The sequence below is a fragment of the Lactuca sativa genome, chromosome 5 (genome assembly GCF_002870075.4).
Source record: "Lactuca sativa cultivar Salinas chromosome 5, Lsat_Salinas_v11, whole genome shotgun sequence".
Classification (NCBI taxonomy): Eukaryota; Viridiplantae; Streptophyta; class Magnoliopsida; order Asterales; family Asteraceae; genus Lactuca; species Lactuca sativa.
In genome coordinates this window covers 287,152,581-287,175,249 of record NC_056627.2, presented here as the reverse complement: position 1 = coordinate 287,175,249, position 22,669 = coordinate 287,152,581, and the positions used below count along the sequence as shown (strand labels likewise).

Genomic DNA, 22,669 nt, shown 5'->3' with positions numbered 1-22,669 from the left:
GGAGTTAAATTGCTTTGTGTTTGAATGTTATTTTTATACATAAGAACAAACATCACTGTCCAAAAGTAGATAAAAACATGCAATCATAAGTTGGGAACAATAATTTAAAAAAAATAAAAATAAAAAGTGTTTGATGAAACCAAAGTCTTACATAAAGATACAAAGGAACACTACAAAAATAAACAAAAAACCACATGACCAAAACATATAGACAGAAATAGTGTTATACTTTAGAGCAGCAAACCATGTGTAGCATTGTACTTTAAGAGGTTGATGAAACGTTAGCAAATAAGAACCAAATTTTTTGAAACTTGAGCAACCTCTTTAACTTTAGTCCAATCCATTTGAACTCAGATGTTTCATTTTTTGTATTACACCGAATAATGTAAAAAGTTGCTCAAATACTATTTGTCGACCCAAATGATGAACCTCTAGAAGAATAAATACCTAGTATGAACAGGGGCAAAGGAGCCACCATGAACTGAGGGAAATACTTGATATCTCTACAAACAATACCATGGGTTCCATTAAATTCACCGAATATGATCATTATGTGTATTATAAAACAAATTTTGAATACTAAAAGTAGAAAATATATAAATTTTGATGTAAATAGAATATACTTGACATTTAAGGTGATGGAAATATGCCTAATGGACTCAAAAGTAACTATACCCGTTCTTCTCCCATACGTTATCAATATTGTACTATGTATTTTGAATGATAAAAGGGGGAAAACACTACAATGGTAATACACCTTACCCCCTCCATGGTATAAGCCCTTTTCTTACTTATCTACAAATGAGCTAACAGATTGGTAATCTTTTTCCCCTATAAAAGTATTCCCAGATACAAATTCAAAAGGACATTATCTGGAGAGTTTTAGGTAGTCAAAGAACTTATGAAATCCCGTATGTACTTTTTAGAAACCAAAAAAAATAGAAATCACTTGGGATTTCTATGTGAGGATCAAAGCAGGTAATATAAAAAAATTAAACAAAAAGATAGAGAAGCATTATGAAACTATATTTAGTGAATGGATGAATATGAATAGACAAAAACCAAGAGACCAGTTGAATATTCAAAACTAAAAATCGGTGTAAGTACTTACATGCTTAAATGCAGTAAAATTATTTTGGGATGATTTTGTTCTGTGAAGGTGCATAGCTTCCGTCACATGGGTCGACCAATAACCAGTCAAATACACCTGCAATATAAAGACACACAACACACATAGTTAGGGTGACAGTTCAACACACACATAGATCTGGAAAAAAAGATATCAAAAGGCACTATGATTAACAACATACTGTTAACCAAAATTGGGACAAATATATAATCATCATAGAAATCTTCAAGTCATAGAAGAAAGATACTACATTAAAGAATTTGGCCAATAATAACCTTATAGACAAAGTTTGAATCTGAAAACACAAATAAGAAACCATAAAAACCATCGACAAATAACCAAAGACCATTATCGTTATAAACGATCTAAGAATAATGGTGACAATTGCATCCTCATTAATTCATATCATAGCCTCCTTTTACCTTTAATTCAGGCAATAAATCTATCGCTCAAACAACAAAAGTCAATATAAGAAGGATGTATACAATTGCACAATCCTTCCTGAAATTGCTGCAAATAATAGCATACTTTACCTTTGATCCATAATAGAGTTTTTGTTGGTGCGGTGGTGATGTGAGAAAGTGAAGAGAAAAAGAGGAACAAAAAGGTCTTCCAACTTGAATAAGTCTCCCTATCGTGTTTGTGCTCTTCCTTCTCCGTTTACAGGTTCCATAGAAACCACAACACTAACCTGCACCTAGTTAAGGGTATGGGACATACATGGTCAACAACAGAAGATCATTGATATGTGCACAGCATGAGGACCCCTATCTTTAAATTGAAACCCAACAGAACAACTACACTGAATGAAATTAACCACTCATACATTTGGATCCAAAAATAAGAAAAAATACAAATATAATAAAAAATATAGATAGAAAGATTGTGGAAATAATACTAAATCGAAGTAATTTTCGTCCACATCTGACTAATCAAAACAATAATATTGCCAATCAATATGTTTTCTCCTAAAATACACCCTTCAACCAAAAAATACATTCAGAATATGAGGTTATTGTTTTATATAGTTTTCTATGCAAAAACCTCCCTAAAATAAAGATTCAAACATACAAATACCTGGAAAGTCACCAATGTTAGGATATTAGCGTCCCATACTTTCTAGAAAGTTTTCATACTAGAGAAATTGCACTAATCTGGTTATGCTTGGGTAGCCAAGGATTTGCCATCAAATAGAATGGGAAGAAGAGCTCGATATCAGAAGGTTGAGTGCACAATTTAATTCTATAATGCATAAAACAAAGATTTTAGAAACCAAGAGGAAAAAATAACATATATTTTAGGCGAGATTGGTGAGTTTGATTGATGGGTTTTCTTCATATTCCCAAATCTTGATTAATCTCTTCGTTTTCTTGAAAGTATCATCAATACATAGCAACCTCCTCGAACTCTCGGATACATCAGTAAGAAAATGGAAAATCTACATGAGGATTACCTGTTGTAACCTTAAAACATGTTATTTGGATAAATTAGAATAACAAACAGTGAAAAAAAAAATTTTTTTTTTGAACAAAATAAATTTAGGTTTTAAAACATGATCGAACTTCCATAGATATCTTACCTGAGCTCAACATCAAAAGATGGTTCCATCTACAACTTGCAAGTCCTCACATCCCTGGATAGAGATTCTAACTTACATCACTTGAAACATATACAATACCAATTTTATCCTTTCCAGCACTGTGTGATGGAATTTTGAAAATTTTAATAGGGATACGTTTCCCTTTCAAAACCTTGAGCATATCTAAAGCATGATTTGCTTATTGGTCACCAAATTGGTATAAGACTCGGTGCCTATACATGTAGGATCATGTTTTATTGGCCTCATCTACATTGTAGTATTATATACGTAAGGCTCTCAATAGGTACTTCACCATGACTTTTCTTAGGCCTTTTATCAGATTGCCATAGTGAACATAATAAAAAAAATTAGTTCAATTTTTGCAGATGTGTAAGCAACGGATTGCCCAAAATAAACCAAGAATCAAATTTATTCCAAATCAAGATTGCCCAAAATATGTGAAAGATAATCTAATAGACTCGATTACGTCTTCCTCTGAAAACGTAGGGAGATACAGAAACATGATGAAGTGTGAATATAGTTATTTAACAGGGAGAAAAAGAATGGTGGTTAAAGGAAAAGCAGGTTTTGATGGTGGGTGTCTTCAATGGTCATGGCCGCAAATGGGGAGAGCGATGGTGGTGGTATAAAAAACGAATAACAGTGGTGGCATGGTTGTATTGTGAGAGGGAGAAGGGGCGGCAACGTCTAGTATTACAGTGACTGAGAGGAAGAGGGTGAGCGATGGTGCTTATGGTGGTGGCATTTAGGTAGTGTGTAGAAAAAGTGAAAGGGTGAGTGGTGCTGCAAGGTTTTGTGAACGAAAGAGATGAAGCAAAGAGAATGAAAGGGGTTAACAAATATGAAAGTACTTGGGAGGATGTCGTACCTTCAAACTGGTGATGGAGAGTGGTTGGCTGTGAGAGGGCCATGTTCTTCGTCATGAGTTTATACTAACACAAGATAGATAATCGATCCTAGGGTTAGTGGTGATGGCTTAAGAAGATGATTGAGGTTTTTAGTAAGATTTGTAGAATGAGATACATAGAGAAAGATATCGGAGAAAGGAGAATCAATGGTGGTTATGGTGGTGGTGTCGAGGGTTGGTAGTTGTAAAGGTACTACCTGGTATACACTACGTTTAGATCTAGAAGGGGTGATTGAAAGTCTTCGGTGAGGAAAGAGAGCCATCATCACTTCAATGAATATTCTCTAGCAAGAATAGCCGATGACCTTTCCGCAGACAAAGAAAGGGCTAATGGTGAGAAATTTCAGTCAAGGTTTTCTAGAGAGAGCAAGGGTAAATGGTGGTAGGGAGTTGTCTTAGGGTTTTTTGAGTGAGATAGGAAGAAAACCGGTTACAATTTTAGGGAAGGAGAGGAACAACACTTGATATAAGGAAAGGCATGCCAGAATTGAATGATTTTTGCCGGATCTCATGCTACTGATTAGGGATTAAAAGACCAGTTCAAAGGTTGCAGAAATTCATTGTAAATAATGTATAAGGTCTTGTATCTCTTAAAATTCAGCAAAATATTGTAAATGCTTTTTCTGGGATATATATATATATATATATATATATATATATATATATATATATATATATATATACATACCAGATGTGTGCCCGCGCAAAGCACCGACGATAAATAGTTTTTTTTTACGAATATTTTTCTTACGGGAAAATAATTAATAGATTTTGTTATTAGTTATTATATAAAAAGAAAAATTACCACTTTTAATTAAAATATTTATGTTTAGAACTTATATTTATATTTTATGTTTATACATTTGATGTAAATTAATTATTATTTGTATCTAGTTTAAGAAATATAAATTAACTTATATAGTTATATTGATGAATTTAATATTATAAAATTGTTATTTTGTTCCAAATTAATTTTTTAATAACCTTATTTAATTCAAGTTTTCAAAATTTTGGTAAGTATTAATGGTTTTGTTATATATAATTGATTTGTACAAAAAGTTTTGTATCTTGTACATCTTAAAATTCAAAATATGACTAATATGCTTTATATATATATATATATATATATATATATATATATGGGGGGGGGGGGTGAATGATCATTTGAGAACTCAAAGTTTTCCGAGAACCCAATAACTAAAGGTGGAACGTTGGATCAAAAAAATGAAGGGTTGAGATGCAAAGTGACATTTTTGTAAATAAGTAGACAAAAAAAGAAGGAACGGTATCTTAATTAATTCAGTCAGGGGTATTATATGATCATTTGAGAACTCAAAGTTTTCCGAAAATCCAAGAACTAAAGGTGGAACGTTGGATCAAAAAAGGAAGGGTCGAGATGCAAAGTGGTGTTTTTGTAAATAAGTATAAAAAAAGGAGAGGTATCTTAATTAATTCAGTCAGGGCTAGTATAGGAATAAAAGTATAATTAAATGATTTCTTAACTCTAATATCAGATAAAATAAATTTTCATATATCTATCTCTCTCCTCCCCGTTTTCCTCTCTCGCTCAAACTTACGATCATTCCTCCGACGACTCGCCTTCGTCGAATTGCCTCCAATCCTTCATCCAATTCCATCCTTTCGATTCTGAAATTGGTTCTACTCACACGAATACGGTGAAGATAAATGACAAACCACATTTATCGCCGATTTCCAGATCCCAATCGATCAAACTATCATCATCGATCATCAATCTATATGAAATCTGAAACCCCCCAACGATCGAAGTTTCATTGTTGATGAACTCCTTGATCTCACGTTCTTCATAGAAAAAACTCCAGTGAAGGTGCTTTGATTTTGAATGGTTTTATCCTCCGTCAATTCGTTCCCCATAGTACACCGTAATCACCGACTTGATCTCGGCCTCCACTGTGGATTGAAGACCTGAACGAAGAAGATGATCCCTTATCGATCAAAATTTAGGTATCATATGTTTCTATTGTTGACTCGTGCCCTTTGTTTGACCTTTATTGTCACACCCCAAAACCAGAACGGCGGAATCGTTCGAGGGCGGATGACTTTATGTAGTATCGTAACAGTTGCATACATAGTAAAGAAAGTAAAACAACCATCATATATATAATTTAAAAGTCACATTGTTGAGTGGTACTTGTTTCAAAACAAATTACAATATGATGACAAAATGAGTTTTAAACCGACGCCTTAGCGTCACTTCTCCAAAAGCTAAAGTTTACATGTATTACTAAATCCCTGAGAAATACAAGTAGATTTGAAAGAGTAGATCAACATTTAAGCTGGTGAGTTCATAAGTATTTAATGTCAATGTTTGTATAAATTTGAATGAAATTGTTTGTATATGTTTGAAAACTCCTAGAAAATCCCATATTTCCTGCTAGTATAAAAGTAGTCTTCTACCAAGACCCGACTGTTTTGAATATTTGCTTCTAGAAATCCAATATTTTTTCATAAGTGTGTGGTAGTTTAAAAGTTCCAAAACTGTAATGCAACAGTGTTTTTCATGCCTAGAATAGTAGATTTATGTATGTATAAAATCACTAAGGCATTTGATAACCCCGTAAATCAACGTGTTTTTAATGCTCCATGTGAGTTTTATAACCATGTTATTGACCCAGATTGCCTGTAACAACGTTCTTCAGGCGTTGGAATGTTATGACTTTGTCACCCCAGACCTGCCGGTCTAATTGTAAGTAAGAGTTTAGGTGCGGAATTGTCAATCCCGTATAGATCTATACACAAGTATCACGCTCTCCCTACAAGAGAATATGGTATATAATACATGACTTTAACTGAATACTTGAAAGTACGTGAAGTTGAATGTCTCACAAAACTTAGTATCAAATAGATTTACGTATGAAAAGGCTAATTATTCTTGTGAAAGTATTTCCTTGATATAGTACTTATAGTATGTAAAATCTCATGAATATCTAGTAAACTATACCTATTATAGTTTTTCCCAAATGTGTGATTAGTTTGTATGATAAACCCTAGTGAAGTGTCGACTTTATATGTAAAGTATAACATTTGTAATAACATTAATGAAAATTTATACTCAAAATATAAATAAAGTGTTTGATATTTATATAACATGTTTCATACCAAAAAAAGACAAAGTGTTATCGTGATATGTTGTATGAGAGCGTTTTCGTATGATAGTTATAAATCACATATGATTTATTATATAACAAAAGTATAGCAAAAGATTGATGTTTTTCACACGAGGATAACCGTGTATGTACTTGTATCCCCCCCCCCCCCCCTAAAAGTTTATAAAAGCATTTACAAAACATTTGAAAACATAGTTATAGGGGTATGAACTCACTTGATAGATTGAGCAAGGTGAGACGAAAGTCGAGCAGAACTTCGACTTGAGAAAGTTGATTTCTCAGGAATCTAGGGAATCTCGGGAGTGTAAAACCTTCCTTCGGAACTTGGATGTGAAGACCGGGGCTTCGGGATGGCTTCGACGGTTTAAACGCAGAGCTTCGACACAAGAAAGAAGAGAATTGAGCAATGAAACCCGGAACCCTTTGAGCTCTATTTATAGCGCAATTTTTGGGTCCCACATCGTGGCAAAAGGGTTGCCCACATCGTGGAGTCAATCCTATCCCCTTCCATGGACGAGACGTCTGCTGCCAAGCCTGAAAACCCATCAGTCATGGTCCCACGTCGTGACCATCTGTGCCACGTCGTGGCCAGCCTGATAGCCTCGGATTTTGTGTCTCTAACTTGTAAAATCCGTAACTTCCGCATAAGAGCTTCGTTTTCGACGTTCTATATATGCACGCACATGTGAGAATACGCTCTACAACTCTCGTTTAGATTTCGTCGTCTAATTTTGACTTTATTTTTAATTAATTATTTTTAACACACCGGGATACGAAAACCCCGTCATAAATCCATAACTTCTTCATCCGACGTCCGTTTTCGTCAGACTTTTTACGTTGCACTACTATTGTTGAGATCTTCGATTCTCATTTAGGTTGTTTCGGCCAAAAGTCTCTCGATCTCTATTTCGAGTTTTTAGTTGTGTATTGTTATATCCGGAACTTGGAAAAAATTAAAACTTCCTCATACGAAGTCAGACTTGGACGTTCTTTTCACGTATGTTTACGGTTTAATTATATCTACAATTTTCATTTAGATACCTAAGGCTAAAAGTTATTGTATTGAAACTTCGCGTTTTACGTTTAACCGTATTGACGGTTTTGCTGTGAATCTTAGGTTGGTCATAACTTCTTCGTTATAACTCGGATTTTAGTGTTCTTTATATTTCTGAAACCCTTGACACGATATCTATCATTAATGAAATCCAATAGAGACTTTTGAACACTTTATTTTTTACGATAATTTCATTATATCAAAAGAGGTTACAATTCTTGACTTTTTAGGTCATTACATTGATTCGAAATATCGGGTTGTCACATTTATGAATTGTTTTTGCCTAATAGTTAAGTTGAATCTGTTTAGTCAATATGTTTTTAAAAAAGAGTTAAATCCTTGTGTTGATTGTAGATATAAAAATAGACACCCATGTTATTGAAAAATATAGATATTTGTTTACACTCAACATGTTCGATGAAATGTCTCGATGAGAAATATCACATGTTAACTTCACTTTGACTTCATGAACGATGAACCAATTCCAATTAAGGATTCTGTTCAATTCAACATCGGAAATGTCGATGAACTCGTTGCCAATAAAGCCATCACACAGGTACTAACTATATCATTCTACCTAAAGTGGTTGAAATTTGAGTTATTGTTTTTTGAAGTATTGTATGACTGGATAAATCTTCATGATAGTCATCAAATATGTTGAAGGGTTAGTGTCTTGATACATTAATCCTAGTTTTTTTACTTAACTTATTAATACATTGTGTCCAGATTAAAATTAAGTAAAAAAGAAAGTCATAATAGATGTCTGGATTGATTGAGTTAAAAAGAAAATGATCCTAAATCATTGAAATTAGTAAAAAAGAGACTTCTTGTAAATGTTTGAAATGGTTATGGTTACAGCATGTTGAGGTATTAACACCAATAGAGAAACTCAACTACTATGTTGTCCAACAAAATCTGATCTTGTTTTGGTTTTTTGATGTAATAGATTCAAGCAATTATTAAAATGTTGATCTTAGCAAGTTCTTATCATTCTGGAACAATATATGGATTTATGCTCATCTCTTTATACCTTGAAAAAATGACATCATCTGGAACAACAGTAAGAACTTTTGCAATTTTTTTTTTCAATTTGGAATTGGAATAAAAAATACATACTTTTCCAGTTTAGGACAGTTGTAATTGGTCTTGGTGCTATTTATATATATATATTTCTAAGTTGGTGTTGTATTGGAAAGTAAAAGGTTGAATATTTGGTTACATAAAAATTACGAAACCATTATGTTGGTAAAGAACTATAACCTTTTTATGTTATTTTGTTATAGAAAAATATTCCATAATCCATTAATCTTATTTTTTTCATTACAAAAGTACATTTTTGAAAGAGATTATGAACCATTTGGTATTTTATTATTGTTGTGCAATTTGAAAGTATATAAAAATAATATATTTCATCCATGTAACAAAATTTGAGATTTTTTTGGAACTTTTGAGTAAAAATTGACATGAGACATTGGTGGATCTATTAACTGCCGGATAGGTTAATTCTTATTGATTTGATTGGCTAATGCAAGATGATTTTTGTTTATGTTTATTTTATCTTCTTTTCTAATAGGACATTTTGGAGATTATTAGAGAATTAGATGAGTAACTTTTTCGGGTCGTGAATTCCGACAGGAAATGTCGGCTTTGTTGGAGGTTTGACTTGTACCTTTCCTAACGAAATACCCTCAGGTAAAATCTCATAATTTAAATAAATAACTTTCAATTAAATAGCTTGAAACTTTACGTTCCATAAAATGTACAATTGATATTGCTTGTGTATAAGTTCTCATTGCATGACTCCTCGTAACTAGTTGATGTCAGCTCTAGAAGAGGTGTTACAATAGTATCATGGCAATTTGATGAAGATAGATATGAATCATATATAATTCACATGTAAATCACATATATTTCACATATTAATCATAACTGAATCACATATGAATTATATAATTCACATGTAAATCATAAACGAATCACATATTAATTACATGTGACTCGCATTTAAATCACATATGAATCATATGTAATTTACATGTAAATCACAAGTGAAGCACATATGAATTACATGTGATTCACATGTAATTTACATGTAAATCACAAGTGAAACACATATGAATTACATGTGATTCACATGTAATTCACATATGAATCACATACAAATCTTAAGTGAATTGCATGTAATTCACATATGAATTACACGTGATTCACATGTAATTCACATACAAATCACAAGTGAATCGCATGTAATTCACATATGAATTACACGTGATTCACATGTAATTCACATATGAATCACATGTAAATCACATATGAATTACATGTAAATTACATGTAATTGACATATTAATCACATGTAAATCACAAATGAATCACATATGAATTACTGTGATTCACATGTAATTCATATATGAATCACATGTAATTCACATGTAAATCACGAGTGAATCACACATGAATTACATGTGATTCACATGTAATTCACATGTAAATCACAAGTGAATCACATATCAATTACATGTGATTCACATGTAAATCACAAGTGAATAATATATGAATTACATGTGATTCACATGTAAATCACAAGTGAATCACATATAAATTACGTCTATATGCACACATGCATTTTATGTGTGTGTGTTCTTTGTTAATTATTTTTTAAAATTTCCGTGTCAAATTCATATTGGTATCTTAAAATATACAATCAAATGTGAATATCACATTATATAATCAATATGTTTATCTTACATGATATACGTGTGAATCTTACATGATATATACACATGTGCATTTATGTGAGTGTTCTTGCATTAATCAATTTTTTTTTTTAATTTTATTGTAGATTTTGAAGAATTTGTGGAAAATAATGAAGATGTGAAAAGTGATACATTGAAGAAATATGGAAATTTTGATATGAATAAATAACAACACTGTGAATCTTTGTAGCATTTTCTATTTTTTAAAATTTATTTTGTATCAAATAAAATTCATATATTATTATGTTTATACATTGATTAATAAAAATGATATTTTTTTTATGATTTACTTACAAATATTATAATATAAAAAATATGCATATATGCACTTGAAAAAATATGCATATACTCACCTAAAACTTTGATTTTTTTGGTTAGAAAAATTAGAGTTTTTTTTAAATATTCTAGTTTTTTTTAATTTACTGATTTTTAAATATTTACTTTTTTAAAAAAATGTAGTTTTTTTATAAAAATATACAATTTTTTTTGAAGAAGTTGCAGTTTTTTTTCTTTCAAAAATGCAGTTATGTGAGTGTTCTTGCATTAATCAATTTTTTTTTAATTTTATTGTAGATTTTGAAGAATTTGTGGAAAATAATGAAGATGTGAAAAGTGATACATTGAAGAAATATGGAAATTTTGATATGAATAAATAACAACACTGTGAATCTTTGTAGCATTTTCTATTTTTTAAAATTTATTTTGTATCAAATAAAATTCATATATTATTATGTTTATACATTGATTAATAAAAATGATATTTTTTTTTATGATTTACTTACAAATATTATAATATAAAAAATATGCATATATGCACTTGAAAAAATATGCATATACTCACCTAAAACTTTGATTTTTTTGGTTAGAAAAATTAGAGATTTTTTTAAATATTCTAGTTTTTTTTTAATTTACTGATTTTTAAATATTTACTTTTTAAAAAAAATGTAGTTTTTTTATAAAAATATACAATTTTTTTTTTGAAGAAGTTGCAGTTTTTTTTCTTTCAAAAATGCAGTTTTTTTTTTAAATTGCAGTTTTTTTAGAAAATTATTTTTTTCAATTTCTTGTTTAAAAATTCATCTTTTCTTAAAAAAAGTAAAAAAATCTCAATTTAGAAAAAAATCGAAAATGATAAAAGAAATATATGAAATTTGATTTATTATGTTGTTTTTTTAGAACATTTTATTAATATTTCCAATAACAAAGAAATTAAACATTAAATGAAACCAGTTAGATGATGATCATGCCCTTAGTGAGTTAATTTTGATTTAACGCTCCACTGTTAGTTATCTGGTTCTAGGCTATATATAGGAATGATCATTTGAGAACTCATAGTTTCTAAATAACCTGAGAACTAAAGGTGGATCATTAAATCAAAACCTTAAATGGTTTGGATTGATCATGACATAATTGTAATTATCTCTTGTTTCAATGGCATCTTAGACATTTTTTAAATAAACTGAAGGGTAGACTGGGAATTAAAAATATCATCCATAATAATTAACTTAACAAATTAAAAAACCCACTTTTTCTCACAAACACACATATGTCTTCCCACTTTCTCTCTCATCTCTCATGTCTCAACTACTTCACGAATCACGACTTCCTCCCCGCTCCATCCTCCGCCTCCTTCCGACGAATCTATTCCTGTGCAATCTCTCCGCCGTTGATTCCTACTAAAATTTCTGCCACATTGAGTATCGAGCTTGATGCATACGGTAAGGTACAACAATCGATCCAATGATTGCACCCGAATATCAGCGATAATCTCTCGCATTCTCCTTCTGCGCTACATTTTGATCGCAACTAATCTCCGACGGAGTTGGCGAATTCGATGTTGCGAACGGTGTCAGAATCATCGAACATTGCCTATCCTCTTTCTCAAAATATGGTTGTTCACCACATTTGTACGCCTCTATTCCTTTATTCTGATCTCGTTTCACCAGAAACCATTTGATACCAGATCCCGTTACACTAACCGCTGCTGCTATTGAATCTTACATCATTGTTAAGCCGACACAAACGTTTCTACTTCCTCCACTGGGATACGACGTCATTGGAATCCAAAGACGATGGATACATGAAAAATACAGGTTCGATGTACAATTCAATCACAATTTGGTTGTTTTGATCTTGATTTTTTTTGTTTCATGGAAATTGTTCCTTTTTAATTCGACATGTTGCTTTTGATTGAGAATCGATCATCTAGATTGAAATTTTATACATTCAGAATTTGTTCCGGTTTGATTAGTGGCGAAATTGAAAGTTATAGGGAAGTATTAAGCACTATATGTTCTTTATGATTGCTATTTTATTGGTTATGCAATATAGATTCCTTGATTTGGTTTATTATCATCATATGCATGAAACAAGAGTACTGATAAATACATAATAGTTCATTTATATGCTGGCAATGATTAATCTGATTTGTGTTAATATGTCAGGTATTGCAAGTGTGAAATTCCTTACAGTCCTGATAATTTCATGATCAGATGTTAGTTTTACATGTTGAGTATTAAACAAGTAAACAGTCTCTAATAAGCATCACCAAATTCCGACCAGGTGTTTATGAAAAGTCTTACTGAAATCATCTTGTTCCTTGGATAACATGAATCCTCCAATCATGTTTAATTCCATATTTCTTCTAAATCATTGTTTTCTATTCACATCTTCTTGTTTACATACATTATCAGATTATTCTCATTTGTCTTTTCCCATTTCTTCATAATATACTTTGAAACCTCTTATGACCCCAAAATATAAATTAAAGTCAAACTGTTGACATTATACATTGTTTATGATTTGGAAGGGAAAATATGGAAATGTGATATTCTCATTTAAGTTAGGAGTCAGTTAGCTCTTAAGTCGGTGGTTTTCATAGCTTATATTAGCTTTCATTTACATCAGGATCATTCACACCCTACGCTCATCCATCTACGTAAAACATGAATATAAGCTCCTTAGTTATTTTTAATTCTCATCATATTGCTTCAACTCTTTTATGTTTGAGAAAACACCTAGCACAAGGCCTTTAATTCTTCATGTTGCTATTTTTTAGCATTGGATATGGTATTTGAGAAATTGGACCCTAATTGTGACATGCTATTGTTATCCATCCTAGTCAGTTGATTTACATGTTCTTTCAATTGTGCTGATGATTCATGAAGATTTTTCATAGCATATTCATCAAATTTATTTATCTCATATTTTTTTGCTTTCACAGAGTAATGATGAAAAGGAAAATGGTTGTGATGCCAAATCCACCAGGATTTGTATTTGTCACATCTTTTACATTGCATTCGTTCTATTTATCAAAGCATTGTAATTTCATTTTATTTTATTAAGGTATTATAATACATATAGAGATTTACCTAATTATAGCATTGCATTCTCATTTTTTTGTTATTTATATATTTAACCCAATTTGCTAGTCAATTGTTGGTTTGGCTGAAAATTATGCAGGATCCTAGAGCACTATACAAGGTATTTTTGTTATATGAGAGTAGCAGTGGACGACTTTCTACTAAAAGTCAACTTATGGTGATTCATGTTGTATTCTCTTGGCTTCTAATATCTTAATACAACTCATGGGGAGTTTTATTTTTTACTTAATAGGCATAATGAGTTCAACACTTAAATCTGGACAACTATGGTTGTTTATTTTCTACTTGGTTAAATTTATAAAAAGTTCAACGTTGTAATTACATGTGATTCACATGTAAATCACATATGAATTACATGTGATTCGCATGTAAATCACATATGAATTACATATGATTCACATGTAATTCACATATGAATTACAGGTGATTTACATGTGAATCACATGTAATTCACATGTAAATCACATATGAATTACATGTGATTCGCATGTAAATCACATATGAATTACATATGATTCACATGTAAATCACATATGAATTACATGTGATTCACATATGTATTTTTGTGAGTGTTTTTGCATCAATCATTTTTTTGAATTTTATTATAGATTTGGAAAAAATTGTGGTGAATATTGAAGAGATGAAAAATGATAAATTGAAGAAAATATGTCAATATTGACACAAATACATTAAAACGTTTTTAAATTTTGTAGCACTTTTTTGTTTTTTATATTTTATTATTATGATTTCCTTACAAATATTATATATATATATATATATATATATATATATATATATATATATATATGTGCATTTATAAAAATATGCTTATATATACCTAAAATGTTGATTTTTTTGGTTGAAAAATTATACTATTTTTTAAATATTCCATTTTTTTTAATTTTACTTATTTTTAAATGCGTTTAAAAAATTGCAATTTTTTTTAAATATATATTTTTCAAAAATTCATGTTTTCTATAAAAAAAATTATAAATTTTGCACTTTTAAAAAAAATTGAAAAATACTATTTTTTAAAAAATCTGAAAATTTGATTTATTATATTATTTTTTAGACATGTCTATTAATATTTCTAATAGCACAAAAAAATAAACATTAAATAAGACTGGTAAGATTACGATCATGTCCTTAATGAATTACGATCATGTCCTTAATTTGATCTAACGCTCCGTTTTTAGTTTTCGGGTTCTCGCAAAAGTATGAGTCCTCAACCGATCTCACCAATATATATATATATATATATATATATATATATATATATATATATATATATATATATATATATATATATATATATATAGGGTTTGGTTCATTTGAGACCACCTATATTTTGTGAGACCGTGAGACGCATTTTTTTATTTTTTGTATATATATATTTTTTATTTTTTTAGTTAGTTCAAGTTCCGAAAATAATATTTAAAAAAAGAATTTTTGGATTTTTCCATTTATTTTGCATTTTAAAATTATTTTTTAGAATATGTGCAGTGTAATATTCTATTAGAATATTTCACGTATTTTTCAAAAAAAATGGAATTTTTTTTATTTTTTTTTAGTTAATTCAAGTTCCGAAAATAATATTTAAAAAAAGAATTTTTAGATTTTTCCATTTATTCTGTATTTTAAAATTATTTTTTAGAACATGTCAGTGTAATATTCTATTAGAATATTTCACGTATTTTTAAAAAAAAAAATGGAATTTATTTTTATTTATTTTTAGTTAATTAAAGTTCCGAAAATAATATTTAAAAAAAGAATTTTTGGATTTTTCCATTTATTTTTCATTTTAAAATTATTTTTAGATTTGGTCTCACGGTCTCACAAAATTAGAATGGTCTCAAATGAACCTGAACCTATATATATATATATATATATATATATATATATATATATATATATATATATATATATATATATATATATATATATATATATATATGGAAAAGTTCAATAGAGAACTATTCTAATATATATATTTGGAAAAATTCAATAAAGAACCATTATTATTTAAGAAACTAATGAACCAATCCAAAGCGTCAAAATTTTAAGCGATTAACGGCAAAAAGGAAGGGTTGTAAATTTTTATAATGGACGCACGTGTACTAGATTATAACAAAACTCATTTCATGCTTTTCATTTAAAAAATTTTTTAGGCCAAGTTTTTTATCGAAAAAAAAAATTCGAATATACCGTTGTTCACGATTTTTCGTCCTCTTTTCATAGAGATCCATTATGATATATAAAAAACAAACTTTTTTTTTTCGAAAAAAACCCATTTAATTTTCTTATTTTTTTCAATATTTAAGCATTTTTTTATAAAAAAACCCAACCTTTACCAAAAATATTAATTTTTTGTACTCTATTAATAAACATCAACACAGATTAAAAAAAACCTCGAACAGTCTAGATTCACACTGTGAATCTAAACTGTAAATATTTCAATTTTTAACATTCACAATATAAAAAATCTCGAACAGTTCAAATTCACATTGTGAATCTGAATTACTATTATGCACATTGTGAATCTGAGAAGGTTCACAAAAAAAAAAAATCCTCGATCAGTGTAGATTTACATTGTGACTCTAAACTGTAAATATTTCAAATTTTAACATTCACAATGTGAAAAGCTCCGATCAGTTCAGATTCACTCCGTGAATCTGATTTATTATTATACACACTGTGAATCTGAGGAGGTTCATAATGTGACTCTGAACTGAAATATCATTTGTTTTTGTTTTTTTTTTTTTAACATGAATATGAATCTATGTTTAAAAAGTACAAAAAATATGAATTTTGATATATTTATTAATTTTTTTCTATAAAATATAGACCTTAACTTTTTTCATTAAAGAAAATAAAGTGGGTTTTTTTCGAAAAAAAAAAGTTCGTTTTTTATATATTATCATGGATCTCTATGGAAATAGGACGAAAAATCGTGAATAACGGTATATTCGTTCTTTTTTTTTTTTTTAAATAAAAACATGGCCTAGAAAAATTTTAAACGAAAAAAATGGTGAGTTTTTTTTGTAAAGGGTGAATTTTTTGGTATAATCCGGTGTGTGTGCGTCCAATGTAAAAGTGTACATCTATTTCCTTGGCTGTTGATTGTTATGATTTCCGATGCTCACGATTGGTTCCTTGGTTAATTATGGTTCTTTATTGAACCTAACCATATATATATATATATATATATATATATATATATATATATATATATATATATATATATATATATATATATATATATATATGTAAAAGTGTATATATATATATATATATATATATATATTCTTAATAAAAGAGTACTTTGCATGCCACATGTCCTTATTTTGCACCTCCAAGTTTACACGTGTCATTGCCAGGGAATTTTTATTCATCATTTTCCCGCCCATTCTTTGCACCACATAGCGGAATACATCACCTCCTATAAATTAGCTCACACAATTTGAAATACCTGCAAAATTCAAATATACACTGATATCATTCCTATATTTATGGTCAATCTTAGCATATCATCTCCTATCAATCAGGAAAAAAATTAAACTAAATCATTGACTTCTACAATGTAAACTACAAATTCGTTTTTTTTTATTCTGATTTCCAAATTTAAATCGATTATCCCACTAATCATATCCATAAAAATCAGGAATCAAATCTGCTAAAAAAAATACTTTTCTGCAATTAATAAATTTATTGTTCCTGAATTATCTATGCGTATTTATATGAAACCATCGAATTGCAAATAATCCTCTACTGCTTTTCTCTCGACTTTGAGTTTCTTATATGCTCTGCTCTTCTGATTTACAGAAGGTTATTAATACATTCTTTTCCAATAAAATCAGAAGGTTATTTTTTTCTTTAAACATTAAACTCTACATCATTTTCTGTTATTTCAATCATTCTTTGTTCTTTTTTTTTCTGTGTTTGTGTTGAGACTGTAAATCATTTCTTTGTTTTTTTTAACGATACTTCCAATATAAGTTATCATTTTCGACTTTATATGTTTTAAATCTATTATTCTTGATTAAAGCTCTATTCTTGCTATATTCTTCCAAAATCTAACTATTACTATTATATATGTATACCAAAACTGAAAAATTGAAAGATAGAATGTAACCTCTTTAATTTAATGAAAAAGATCTTGCTATGAGGAACACAATTGCATTTATTGTGCATCTTTAACTGTTTAGAAATTCATATTTATTCTCACTGCACATAGCAATCTTATCCCTGTAAATGAATTTACAAAATCATGTTATAATTATTTTTTCATAAACTCAAAAAAAATTAAATGAAATGCACCCAACTATTGTTACAGGATTCTTCTACGCAAAATATCAATGTTTCATACAACAGTTTTCAAGACCATTGGCTGAAAGAAAATGTAATTCAGTCTGAAACTCTGCAATTCTTTTCTGAACAAGTATTTTCAACAGATTCTATTTTTACTTGATCTATATATTTATTTTTTTATTTAATTACATTTGTTATTGCATTTTGATTATTATTCATTTTACATGATGTTATGTGGTTGGTTGTTATTTGATAAATAGTTAAACTTATTTTACATTGCTTTTTAGTAGTTAAACCTTTATTTTTTTGATTTTTCTTTGCAGATTGATGGCACAACCAGATGTTACTTTGATTTTAGATTTGGATGTACTTAAAGATGATTCGACTATCAAAGTAAGAGTGATAAACCTATGGAACCTCTTTTCATTCTATAACAAGGACGAACTTATCAGCATTGAATTAATCTTAATAGATGAACAGGTATATTACAACTTAACACTATATATTCATTAAAGATGCAAAATTTAATATTATTTATTTATTATTTTATATATTATTCTTCTTTTAGGATACCAAGATTCAAACAAATGTATTAAGAAAAAACATCTATCGATTCAAAAACATTCTAAAAGATGGCTTGACATTTTACATAAAATGTCCAAGCTTTGCATCTCAAAGGATGAATGGTTTTACTTTGACTCGGCAAGATCATAAACTTACTTTTCTCCATAACACTGTTGTTACGGAGTCTCATGATTTTTCTGGACCTACATTTGGTTTTGAGTTTGTTGATTATCAGTCTGTTATCTCATTGGCCCATCCTCAAAACATGGCTATCGGTTAGTTTCATTTTATTATATATTAATTAATTAATTAATTATGGTAAATTTTATTTTTTGAATTAAATATCATATTTTTAAATGCATAACAATATTTAATTAATCTTATTTTTTGTTCATAGATGTTATTGGATTAGTCGTTGCAATTGGTGAGATGGGGCGAGACAGTGAAGATATGAAAAAACACAGGCTCAACATCCAAATCCAAGATGCAAAGTTTGTTGTTTTAATATATTTTTTTTTTTGGATATTTACATTATATAATTATCATTTCATCTAATTTAAAACTTTTATTTCGCAGTGGTTTGCAACTCAATGTCAATTTGTGGGGTGATTTTGCTTACAAACTGCAAGACTTTCTTCATAACAATCCACACAATCTTCGTATGATTGTTATCCTTCAATTTGCAAAACTTAGTATTTGGAGAGGTATATTGTATGATTTTCTTATTAAATATTATTTTTTACACATTAAAATAACACTTAATGAAATCTTTTTTATAGATCGTCCAACAGTTAACACCTATTTTTCCGTATCAAAGTTGTTCATTAACACAGACATTGATGAAATCAATGCGTTTAAGAAAAGGTAATTTATGTTATTTATTTATGTTAATTCATTCTAATTTCTACATTTTTCTTTTATGTGACTAATATTATTTAATTTATGTTATTTCATTTTTATTTCAACAATTAAGTTTTATGTGAGTAACATTAGTTATTTTTTTTAACAAACAGTTTGGATGGAGATGATAGCCCTGATTCATCTACAAATACATTCACACTTTTGAAGTCTAATAAAGTTTCTGAACATGATGATTTCATGGTTAATTTCCAGTTGAAGACAATTGCTGATGTTTCTGAACCCGTGGATGTGTGGTTTTTATATATTTTATAATCAATAATGAATATAAACCTACTTTTTATATATATATATATATATATATATATATATATATATATATATATTGGATTACCAAAATAAATTTAATGAACAGAAAAATACATTTATTATCGTGGGCACTATCAAGGGAATTTTACAAAATGAACCATGACATTACTTGGCATGTACAAATTGCAACTACAAAGCATTTAAGCCTCCTGGTGCAGACGATCAACCTAATGTTGATGAATTAACTCATGGTTATGAATGTCATAATAACGACTGCACAAAAACTGAAACTTCAGTTATTCCGATGTTATTAATTTCCTAATTAATCAGTATAACTTACATTATATTTCATATATATAAAAATTATTTTGTATTTTCATATTTTTTAGATTTATGATTCCGATACGTGTCCAAGACAATACCGGTACACTTACCTTAACCATGTTTGAAAGGGATGGAAAATATCTTTTGAAGAAATCAGCCAAGGATCTGTTTAAAAAAACATTAAAGGTGGTACACCTTAATTATAATTAATTAATACTTACACTTAATGAATTTATTTTAACCAATCTTTTTTTTTTTACTTTTTTTTATTGTAGCTTGGTTTTAGTACTGCTTTCTATCCTGGAGAGATAAATGCACTGAAAGGGTTGAAATTGGCGTTTGAAATATCAATCAAAAACTTCAACGTCTCAAAAAAGAACAACCAATATAGTATATGTAGAGTGAGTGATGATGAAAAGTTGATTGAAGAACTGGAAAATAAGTTGACCGTTTCACAGGTAATTATAAATTATTATTATTATTATTATTATGATCTTTTTTGTATCTTTGTGTATACAAAAACTCTACTGTATTTACTAAATACTAGGGTTAACGGTATAAATGTTTACAGTTTTATTTAATATGCTGATTTGCTATTCATATTTTTTATTATTAATATTTTTAATTATTAATTATTCAGGTTGGCAATTCACAGTCATTTGATGTTGCTGAAGCAGATTTTGAATCACAAGATACTAGGAGTTTGAAGGTTATATACACAATATACTTGCATTGAATTATTTTATAAATATTAGTTGACTTTATAAATTAATTAAGTACAATTGTTATTATTTTTAGGATGCAATTTCTGGGACAGATGACAACATAACACCTTCCACTGTTGATAAAAATTCAGCAACAAGTCCCATGAAGAATTTGAATACACCAAAAGTTTTGAAGAGAAATTTGGAAAAAGTATTTGATTTGGAGTTGAATGAAAAGTCATCATCTTCAAAAACTCCAAAAATTTCACCAGAATGACGCATTAACCAGGTTGTGAAGGTAAAGTTGGAAAAAAGTGGCTGAGTTGGATTTAAGATGAATTTCGTAAGGTAGTGGATTTTGATTTTTAAACAATGATTATGCATTTTATTTTTCATTCCGTACTTGGACATTGTGGTTTTGAAGTTTCAAATATTTGTTTGGATATTATTTTTTTTAATGGTATGTTTATCATACATTCATAATATTTTATGAATATGAATTTATTATTTAGAAATTATTTTGTTATTTAATTTATATTTATAAGACTGTTTATCATTATTATCAATGTTTTAGCAAAAATATAAAATTTGTTATAACACTTCGAAATAGAAAAATATATGTATTTTATTATGTACAAGATTATGCAAATAAAAAACATACCACTCCTTGACGATTTTGGGATGCTGTCATACCAACAATTGCCAATTTTCTACATAGATCTATTTCTTCATCTGCTGTTCTGTAAGTGAAACCCTAATGGTATCACCAAGCCCATTCTGTATGTACACCAAAAATCATTTTAAAAAACTTTAAAACAAATATGTATGATTATTGGTAAAACTTTTATTTTTATCAAAGCATACAACAACTCTCATGGAGATGAATTGTATTTGTACCTAATAAAGACCTCCCTTCAGAAGTATGCCCGACTTCTTCAATATCCGAACCAGGATTTGCTTTTTTTTTTTTATCTATGTTATCTTGGTTCTCATAAATTTAGCTATCTTAAGGTCTAAATTTTTTACAAAATCTGAAGCTTTTGCAAACCCCAACCCATTGTCTCTGTTCTATAAACTTGTAAAGGAAGCTCGAGCAAATCCAATGGAGAGGACTATGAAACAAATCTGTCCAATTGACAACCAAACAAAGTATGAAATGAATATCAAGTTCCAACAAATATGAATGTATAAAAACAGAAAAATAACTAAATATTTATCTTTGCTGAGGGTGTTTTCGTCTTTTAACAAAAAACAAAAAGAAAATATGGAAATGAATTCCTTTCATACGACCTTGGGACTGGAAAAATTCATAAAACATGAAAGTCTAAGAAAATGTAATTCAATCTGACAATCTGCAATTGTTACTTCACTGTTCTACGCAAAAGATCCATGCTTCATACAACTGTTTCCAAGACCATTGGCTGAAAGAAAATGTAATTCAATTTGAAAATCTGCAATTGTTTTCTGAACAAGTATTTTCATATTATGCAGACCCAATACTTTGTACTATTCGGAACACAAACATTCATATTCATAATTATAAATAAAACATCATTTTGTAAAATTATAAATAACCAGTATAATAAGGCTTAAACTGAAAGAAATCTATCTAAAATGGATATTGAAC

General features: G+C 28.9%; 1 long non-coding RNA gene across 3 annotated transcripts; it reads right to left on the bottom strand.

Moving 5' to 3' along the window:
* LOC111910257 (uncharacterized) lies at positions 1-4,115 on the bottom strand. Of its 3 annotated transcripts, none has more exons than XR_006183138.2 (5): positions 3,598-4,115; positions 2,709-2,762; positions 1,663-2,582; positions 1,112-1,207; positions 1-503 (listed from the first exon to the last, which is right to left on the bottom strand). It is a non-coding gene; the product is annotated as an uncharacterized LOC111910257 (long non-coding RNA). The 3 variants fall into 3 exon arrangements; XR_006183137.2 differs by having other exon boundaries at positions 8-503; positions 1,663-1,826; positions 2,207-2,582; positions 2,709-4,115; XR_006183136.2 differs by having other exon boundaries at positions 2-503; positions 2,709-4,115.
* Positions 4,116-22,669: the final 18,554 nt, after the last annotated feature.